This window comes from Eriocheir sinensis, chromosome 68 (genome assembly GCF_024679095.1).
Source record: "Eriocheir sinensis breed Jianghai 21 chromosome 68, ASM2467909v1, whole genome shotgun sequence".
NCBI classification, from domain to species: domain Eukaryota; kingdom Metazoa; phylum Arthropoda; class Malacostraca; order Decapoda; family Varunidae; genus Eriocheir; species Eriocheir sinensis.
In genome coordinates, this window is record NC_066576.1 from 8,431,502 (window position 1) to 8,441,501 (window position 10,000).

Consider the following 10,000-nt stretch of genomic DNA (forward strand, 5'->3'; position numbering starts at 1 on the left):
TCTATTTTGTTGTGGGTATGTTATTAGTATTTCTCTTTACCTTTTTCTTATGTTATATTCTTTCAATGTGCAAGATATGCATTACAATAAGCTGTAATCTACGCACTGAATCTTAAACAAGTGTCTAATGATCGAAGAGTTTTCCTATAATTCAAAACCACCTCTTACTTAGTTTTCTCTGGCTCTGTAATGATATAAGATGTAAGTTATTGAACCAGGGAAATCAGAATAAACTAATGACCGTCTCTATCTCTGCTTCCAGTGTCCAAGGAGAGCAAGGAGTACTGGAAGGTAAGTCTGGAGCAATGTGTGTGTGTGTGTGTGTGTGTGTGTGTGTGTGTGTGTCGACCTCTTTGCGAAAACTATGTACCGTGGACCAGGTGAGAGAGAGAGAGAGAGAGAGAGAGAGAGAGTCATGGCAGTTAATTAAAATCTGGATAAACCGGAGAAAAAATGTCAATGATAAAACGATCAAAATAAGAGAAAAATCATTGCATATATCAGGTTAATTAGACGTGCCTCAGGTGTGCTTGTGTGTGTGTGTGTGTGTGTGTGTGTGTGTGTGTGTGTGTGTGTGTGTGTGTGTGTGTGTATCGGTCTGTCTGTCTGTCTGTGTGTGTGTGTGTGTGTGTGTGCGCGCGTGCGTGTGTGTTTATTTCGTTACGAACATGGATCAATCATGCATTAGTACAGAGAGAGAGAGAGAGAGAGAGAGAGAGAGAGAGAGAGAGAGAGAGAGAGAGAAAAAGAGTGAAAAGAAAGACTTCATAGCTTCACGTAACTGACTGCTCTTTCGGCCACCTCTTGGGATTCTTTACAGGAGCAGCGAGTAGCGGGCTTTTTTTTATATTGTTTCCTTTTTTGTGTGCCCTTGTGCTGTCCCCTCTGCTGTTAAAAAATTCAGGGATAACTATTTCTATTGTTTATTTATTTTTTATTATTATTTTTATTGTTTTTATTGTTTCCTTTTTTGTTTGCTCTTGTGTTGTCTCCTTTGCTGTAAAAAAAATCAGGGTTAACTATTTTCATTGTTTTTATTGTTTATTTATTTTTTATTATTATTTTTATTGTTTTTATTGTTTCCTTTTTCTGTGTGCTCTTGTGTTGTCTCCTTTGCTATGAAAAAAAATTCAGGGTTAACTATTTTCATTGTTTTTATTGTTTATTTATTTTTTATTATTATTTTTATTGTTTTTATCGTTTCCTTTTTTTGTGTGCCCTTGTGTTGTCTCCTTTGCTATAAAAAAAATTCAGGGTTAACTATTTTCATTTTTATTGTTTATTTATTTTTTATTATTATTTTTATTGTTTTTATTGTTTCCTTTTTTTGTTTGCTCTTGTGTTGTCTCCTTTGCTATAAAAAAAAATTCAGGGTTAACTATTTTCATTGTTTTTATTGTTTATCTATTTTTTATTATTATTTTTATTGTTTTTATTGTTTCCTTTTTTTGTGTGCCCTTGTGTTGTCTCCTCTGCTGTAAAAAAAATCAGGGTTAACTATTTTCATTGTTTTTATTGTTTATTTATTTTTTATTATTATTTTTATTGTTTTTATTGTTTCCTTTTTTTGTTTGCTCTTGTGTTGTCTACTTTGCTATGAAAAAAAAATTCAGGGTAAACTATTTTTATTGTTTATTTAATGTTTATTTATTTTTTGTTATTATTTTTATTTATTTTGTTTTTATTGTTTCCTTTTTGTGTGTGCTCTTGTGCTGTCCCCTTTGTTGTAAATAAATAAAAAATATCAGGGTTAACTATTGCTCGGTGATTGCGGCGTGGTCGACCTCAGGTGTTCCCTCATCAGGACTACACGTGGGAGGTAAGTAAATATTATATACACCTGGTGAGCTATACAGGTGTGGGTGTGGGTGGGCGGGTCTGGCGGCTGTGTTAATTCAGATATAAGAAGTGTACATGTGCATTTTTTTTTTTTTTTTTTTTTTACAGTGCAAGGGCGTAAAAAAAAAAAACAATAATGAAAATAAAAGCCCGCTATTTACTGCTCCTGTTTATTTTTGTGTGTATACGATTGCCGGCATTTGTGTATGAATTATGTATTTTGTGTGGGTGAATGTGTGTGTGTGTGTGTGTGTGTGTGTGTGTGTGTGTGTGTGTGTGTGTGTGTGTGTGTGTGTGTGTGTGTGTGTGTGTGTGTGTGTCTGTCTGTCTGTCTGTGTATGTGTGGTTGTGTGTGTGTGGATAAATGAACTTGTGTGTCTTCTGTCTGTTTTATTTATTTATTTATTTATTTTGTATTCATTTATTTATATTTATTTATTTATTTTTGTATATGCGTCTGCGCTAGCTGCTTTCTGTGGGTACGTACCATTCCCATAAACAACAATGCCTACTCATGGTTTCTTTTATCCATATTTTTTGTGTCTCCTTTTTTCTCTTGTGACGACGCGGGTTTTTCGGTGTTTTAATTATAGGCTCATGCTGATTAGGGGACAGACTGGGAGGCGCTGAGCTTGGCGCCAAGAGTCCACACTTCGGAGCGCCAATACAGTATCGATCGGGATGCATATAAGAACATAAGAACGTAAGGAGTCTGCAAGAGGCCGGTAAATGATAGCACGCTGGTCTGGTTTTATACAAGTTAACTATTAATTCGTGACATGGTTGGTGAGTGTGCCAACTTTAGGGACTTATCAAGGGGGCTAGGGGTGAATGGAAGGGCAAACTGAGCATATAATTAAAAAAATATACTTCAGTTTATCACGCTGGTCCTGTTTTATACAAGTTAACTAGTAATTCGTGACATGGTTGGTGAGTGTGGCAACTTAGGAACTTATCAAGGGGGTTAGGGGTGAATGGAAGGGCAAACTGAGCATATAATTAAAAAATATACTTCAGTTTATCACGCTGGTCTAGTTTTATACAAGTTAACTAGTAATTCGTGACATGGTTGGTGAGTGTGGTAACTTTAGGAGCTTATCAAGGGGGCTAGGGGTGAATGGAAGGGCAAACTGAGCATATAATTAAAAAAAATATACTTCAGTTTATCACGCTGGTCTAGTTTTATACAAGTTAACTAGTAATTCGTGACATGGTTGGTGAGTGTGGCAACTTAGGAACTTATCAAGGGGGTTAGGGGTGAATGGAAGGGCAAACTGAGCATATAATTAAAAAAATATACTTCAGTTTATCACGCTGGTCCTGTTTTATACAAGTTAACTAGTAATTCGTGACATGGTTGGTGAGTGTGCCAACTTTAGGAACTTATCAAGGGGGCTAGGGGTGAATGGAAGGGCGAACTGAGCATATAATTAAAAAATATACTTCAGTTTATCACGCTGGTCTAGTTTTATACAAGTTAACTAGTAATTCGTGACATGGTTGGTGAGTGTGCCAACTTATCAAGGGGTTAGGGTGAATGGAAGGGCAAACTGTGCTATAATTAAAATATATACATCAAGGGGAGGGGTGAATGGAAGGGCAAACTGAGCATATAATTAAAAAAATATACTTCAGTTTATCACGCTGGTCCTGTTTTATACAAGTTAACTAGTAATTCGTGACATGGTTGGTGAGTGTCCCAACTTTAGGAACGTATCAAGGGGGCTAGGGGTGAATGGAAGGGCGAACTTAGCATATAATTAAAAAATATACTTCAGTTTATCACCCTGGTCCTGTTTTATACAAGTTAACTAGTAATTCGTGACATGGTTGGTGAGTGTGCCAACTTTAGGAACTTATCAAGGGGGCTAGGGGTGAATGGAAGGGCGAACTTAGCATATAATTAAAAAATATACTTCAGTTTATCACGCTGGTCCTGTTTTATACAAGTTAACTAGTAATTCGTGACATGGTTGGTGAGTGTGCCAACTTTAGGAACTTATCAAGGGGGCTAGGGGTGAATGGAAGGGCAAACTGTGCATATAATTTCCTTCAGTTTAGGACGCTGGTCTAGTTTTGTACAGGTATAAACTATCTTGTGTTGCGTGACGTGGTTGGTGATGGGAACTTTGGACTAACTATAAGAACTTTTTGAGGGGTGGTGAAAAGGGGGTTGGAGAAGCAGAACAACATCGAGAGTGCAAAGTGTGTGTGAGACGAGGCGAGGGATTAAGTTGACTTGTTGAGAGCTGTTATAGGCGAGTTTTTAGTTGTTGTTGTTGTTGGTGGTGGTGGTGGTGATGGTGGTAGTGGTGGTGTCATTCTCTCCTCGTTGTAGTTAGATATAAGGTCTCTGTTGTTGTTGTTGGTGGTGGTGGTGATGGTGGTGGTGGTTGTTTGACTGTTGTTGTTGTTGTTGTTCTTTGTGGTGGAGGTGGTGTGAACTTTCCCTCGGTGTCGTTAGTTATTGATAGAAATAAACAAAGGGAGAAACAAAAACGGGAATATGAGAAGAAAAATGAGGGGAAAAACAGGAAGGATTGGAGGGAGAGAGAAGAGGAAGGGAGTAGAGTGGCTGATCTCCTTGACAAGCGAGGAATTATGCTCCTCTACAAGGCCCAGGTAAGACCCTACCTGGAGTACGGGGCTCTGACCTGGATGTCTAGCGCGGCCACTCACCTGTACAGACTGAACAAGGTGGAACGACGTGTGCAGCGGCTGTTAGAGGAGAACAACCCCCAGCCGTCCCCACAGGATATGACACCCCTGGACACTCTGGAGCACCGCCGGGACGTCGCTGCGCTGGTGGTGTTCCACAAGGCCCACGTACAAGGAGTACCACACCTGGCGAGGCTGTGAGAGATACGAGAATGGTACTCTCCAGCCACGAGCAGGTCGGGGTGCCGGGGTCATGCGAGGAACATGCCCTACACCACTAGTGACGATGAATACTTAGTGAACGTGTGTAATAGGCTTTTGAAAAGTGTCATTTTAAGCCTTGAAAAGTGCACAGACACATGTTTCTCGCTCGTGTTCGATCTCCCGAATGTCTGCTAAAACATAAGTTGATGCGTACTGCAAGAGAGAGAGAGAGAGAGAGAGAGAGAGAGAGAGAGAGAGAGAGAGAGAGAGAGAGAGAGATTCCCTTATCGCGTGGTGTTAGTAATTAAATTTGAGTCGTGATAAATGACATCTGGCGGGACGCTGTTCTTTGCTTTCTTTACAGACGCTAATTAACTCCTTTTTGCTCTCTCTCTCTCTCTCTCTCTCTCTCTCTCTCTCTCTCTCTCTCTCTCTGACAAAAAAAAATAGAATGCGTAGTTGTGTGTCTGTGTGTGTGTGTGTGTGTGTGTGTGTGTGACTGTGTGTTTGTTCAAAATGACTTTACAATTGTTTTATCTTTTCCTCCTCATCTTCTTCCTCCTCCCACTCCCTGTCCTCTTCCTCCTCCTCCTCTCCTCCTCCTCCTCCTCCTCCTTCACCTGGTTACAGCGTTACGTCACAAACTGGTTGCCCCCTTACCTGTCCTAATATGTTCTACCTGGAGTAACACGAGGAGGAGGAGGAGGAGGAGGAAGATTAAAGGTGTTGTAAAGAATAAATAAATAAACGAAAAGGGAGGAGAAAAAAGAGGACAAGAAGCAAAGTAAGCGGAAGAGGAGGAGGAGGAGGAGGAGTTCTGACCACTTACACTGTTGATGTCTTTAAGCATCCACTTGTTCTCTCTCTCTCTCTCTCTCTCTCTCTCTCTCTCTCTCTCTCTCTCTCTCTCTCTCTCTCTCTCTTTAATACTTGTTTTATTGTCTTATTGTGAATTTTTCTCTTTATAGTTTTAGTTTTTAATAGTTATTGCTTTTTCCTCCTCCTCCTCCTCCTCCTCCTCCTCCTCCTCTTCTGCTTCATCTCTTCCTCCTCTTCAACCATCATCATCATCATCATCATTATCTTTTATATTCTGCCATTTTCTTGTCTCCTTAGTTTTAATTTTTGCTTCATCTCAGTTATTGTCTGGTTGTTGTTGTTGTTGTTGTTGTTGTTGTTGTTGTTGTGACTGATAATTTTTTTCTATATTATTTTTTTTCTATTTTCCCTTTTCTTTTTTTTTTCTTTACCTTGTTCTTGTTCTTTTTCTTCTTTGTTCGTGTTTTTGTTCTTCATTATCATCTATTTTTTTCCTGTTCGTGTTCTTTATATTTTCCCTCCTCCTCCTCCTCCTCCTCCTCCTCCTCTTCCCCTCTCCTCTCTTGTTCTTTACCTTCTCCTTCCTGCACTTCCTCCTCCTCCTCCTCCTCCTTCTCCTCCTCCATCTTCTTCCTACCTCGCCTCTTGAACTTAGGTAAATAAACTAACGAAGCATGGCACTACTGTATCCTCCTCCTCCTCCTCCTCCTCCTCCTCCTCCTCTTCCTCCTCCTCCTGTTCAGTTAATCTGTTGTTCTTCCTCCTTTTCTTAGAGCGCCACAATGAACTCTTCCTGATCCTCCTCCTCGTCCTCCTCCTCCTCCTCATTCTCGTCTTCCTCCTCCTCCTCCTCGTCCTCCTCCTCCTCCTCATTCTCGTCTTCCTTCTTAGCATTTTCGTCCTCCTCCTCCTCCTCATTCTCGTCTTCCTTCTTAGCATTTTCGTCCTCCTCCTCCTCCTCCTCCTCCTTCTCCTCCTGTCACGTTGGATCGTCACTTACTGATTGAATGATTGAGCTGTTCAGTTCATCCTCTCTCCCTCCCTCCCTCTCCCTCTCTCCTCCTCTCCCCGGTTCTCTCTCTCTGCCTCTCTCTCCTTCTCTCCATCTCTTCAATCCACTCTCTCTCCATTCGTCTTCCATTCCCCATCATCCCTTTCCTCTCTACTCCTCTTCTTCCTCTCTCCTTCCCTCTCCCCTCCACCCCTCTACCTTTTCTCTCCTTCCCTTTCCTCTCCCCTTCTCATCACCCTTCTCCCTTCTTCTTCTCCCGGGTCAGTGCCATCAGTCCTGTCTCGGTTAATAAGACATGTTTGCTTAGGTACACTTTCTTATCGCCAAGGGTTCAATGTTGTTTTACTATATATCAGGTTTAATCAGCACGCATACGGATGTCATATTATACAACACTTCAGCCCTTCGTAACATAGGGAGAAGGTCAGAGGTCAATTTTGTTAGCGTTTTTATATATTTATTTTTTTTCTAGCGGCTTTTTCTTTGTTTTTGTTTTTTGTTGTTTTATGTTTTGCCCTTAAGCTGCCTCCGTTACGTGAGAGAGAGAGAGAGAGAGAGAGAGAGAATGTTACGTATCTGGTCATTGGGTGAAAACGTTCAATTGAAATGCGGGGTCAGGCGTGTGTGTGTGTGTGTGTGTGTGTGTGTGTGACGCAGGAGACCAAACCCCCACTGAATGCCATATCGGTTCACTGTCTCGGCCACGGACAGTGCATTGACGAGTCCTCCGAAAGAAAGACACAACGGATGAACCTAAGTCTATATATACCAAGTCAAGTCACTCTGCTTCAAAACTGCGACGGGTACGCGCAGGAGGCGGTTTGGGGGCGGAGCAGCGGGATGACGTCACTTGAAGCCAAAAAAAAAAATACCCGCCAGTTCAGGGGTGACTAAAGTTGGGGCCGTATGTGCACTCTGGATGTGCATTCTCGCCTCCTTTCACGGCGCGTTCAGGCAAGCCACCGACGAAAAAATATGTCTTTTTATTGTGCTATTGCGTGACTGTAATTCCAATGCCTACAAACGGCGGTGTTGAAGTGATTGATTTAAAGTAGTCCGCCTTTCTTCGTTTTCTCTAAATCCCTGTTTCTACATTCTCTAGTTTGGCTCCAAGCAGTGTCACGCATAAACCACGCCCCGGCCGTGTCTCCTCCCACAAACCTGCGTATGACTTGACTTGGTGTATATAGACTTTGGGATGACCATGAAAACCTAATCAACTGACCCTCAATCTCTCCCTTTTCTCTCCATCGTTCTCCACTCCACTACTTGTATTCTCTATCCATCCCTCTCTCGTCCTCTCCATTCCTTTCCTTTATCTCTCCATCCCTTCTTTCCGCTTTTCTCCACTTTCTCTCTCCTCTTCATCCCTTCTTCCCAGCTCTCCACTCCCTCTCTTTATTCCTCTCCCTCAATTCCATTACTCGACCAACTCTCCATTTTCCCTTTTCTTCATCCATCCTCTCTCCACTACTCTCCTACCTCTCCACTCTACCTTTCCTCCATCCATCCTATCTCCACTCTCTTCCCCTCCCTTCTCTCCCTCCTGATATAACTAAGGATGCCGCAAGTGACCAGACACCCACATCAAATGGACCAGCTCGGGGCATAGGTGCAGTTAGCTTATCATGAATTCTTACCTTCTGCTTTAAGGGGAGGCGGTGGCTGAGTGGTTAGCGTGCCGGCTCCGCATTCATCGCGTTGTCCATGGTGCGGGTTCGAATCCGCCGGTAACCACCTGGGATTTTTCAGTCACCGCCGAGTGGCCTAAGACTACCCACATGCTGTCCTGAAGACCATCCATCAACCCGGACTGGCGCCACTATAAAAATTGCCTGCGCCATGACGTGGTTGGGCCGACTGAAGAAACCCTACCGGCGCTATAGGCGAGGATGTAATAAAAAAAAAGTTAGGTGATCTTGAATTCTTACCCGTCCCTCGCGTCAGCCTGGGCCAGCATTGTGGGCGCCATGGCAACGCCGGACGTGAGCCTCGCTGTATGACGTTACCAGTGGTGCCAACAAAGCCGGTCTTGCAGCCACGGACGTTTCTTGGGATTCTGCGATCTGCTGGGACCATGTTCTCAAACGCTTCGCCGCTCACTCACAGGGTTTTTGAAGGGGTATTGGGCATTTCAAGAGGTACATTTATGACCCTGGTGGTGGTTTGAACCCTCTTTCCTTTCCTGCTCTGCCTTTTTTTCTTCATTTTCGTCTTTTCTTATCTTTTTTTTCATCGTCTTTTCGTCTTTCCTTTCCTTTTCGCTTTATATATTTTTCTTGTTGTTGTTGTTGTTCTTCTTTTTCCTCTTTCCCCTCCCCCTTCTCCTCCTACTCCTTATGTTCCTCCTCTTCCTCCTCCTCCTCCTCTTGTTATTCGTTTCTCCTATTACCGTGGCTGTTAATCTAATGAGAGATGTTGTCGTCGTTGTTGTCGTCGTTGTTGGTGGTGTTGTTTTTGTTGTTGGTGGTGGTGTTGTTGGTGGTGGTGGTGGTGAAAATTTGGTTGGGAAGAAATGGATGAATGGTGATGTATGTAAGGCTTTGGAGAGAGAGAGAGAGAGAGAGAGAGAGAGAGTGAGTGTGTGTGTGTGTGTTTATGTGTGTGTAAACGGTGGTGTCTGATAACTCTACTGAACAGACTATAGCGTAAACAATCCATTTGGCAGCATTCTCTCTCTCTCTCTCTCTCTCTCTCTCTCTCTCTCTCTCTCTCTCCATGAGGTATGTATATATATCCTCTTACGCTATCAATTATGACTTTTTTTTTATCTCCCCCACAGTAACACACACACACACACACACACACACACACACACACACTATAAAACCTTGACGAACAACCTTCTTAAATACCCTTCATCTAATCCACTATTCTTGCTTAAAATCACACAAATAGGGTTCTGTGATTCATTTCTAGGGGCGTAAGAAATAGAGGTTCTGAAGTCATCCACAATCTGTATTTAGGATTAGTGAGACCTCATCTTGATCATGCGGTTCTCTCTCTCTCTCTCTCTCTCTCTCTCTCTCTCTCTCTCTCTCTCTCTCTCTCTCTCCTCATCCATTCATCCTCCTCCTCCTCCTCTTCTGGTCACCTTACTATAGAATGGATATCACAATGTTAGAATCGGTATAGACAAAGATGCTTCACTGGTTAAGAATTGGCATGCATCGGTTCACCAGCAGACTCGTGGATGAGAGGAACAGGCTTGGTAGTCATGTTGTGAATGCCAATACAATAAATACATAAAAAAAAAAGATGTTATTTGTGGGGTTAGGTTCACAGGAGTTGTCTTGTATAACCTCGTCTTGATCATGCGGTTCTCTTATGGTCATCTTACTATAGAATGCATATGACAGCACAATGTTAAAATAGGTACTGACAAAGATGATTCACGGGTTAAGAACTGGCAAGCAGAGTCGTGGATGAGTGGAACAGGCTTGGTAGTCAATTGTGAATGCCAATACA

General features: G+C 42.2%; 1 protein-coding gene across 2 annotated transcripts in view; it reads left to right on the plus strand.

The window, feature by feature from the left end:
* LOC126988257 (beta-arrestin-1-like) overlaps nucleotides 1–10,000 on the plus strand; it is a 141,034-nt gene that overhangs the window by 29,601 nt on the left and 101,433 nt on the right. For both annotated transcript variants that reach the window (XM_050846314.1, XM_050846313.1), the window contains exon 2: nucleotides 263–291. The gene's annotated coding sequence lies outside the window, so the exon portion shown is untranslated. The remainder of the gene's footprint in view (nucleotides 1–262; nucleotides 292–10,000) is intronic.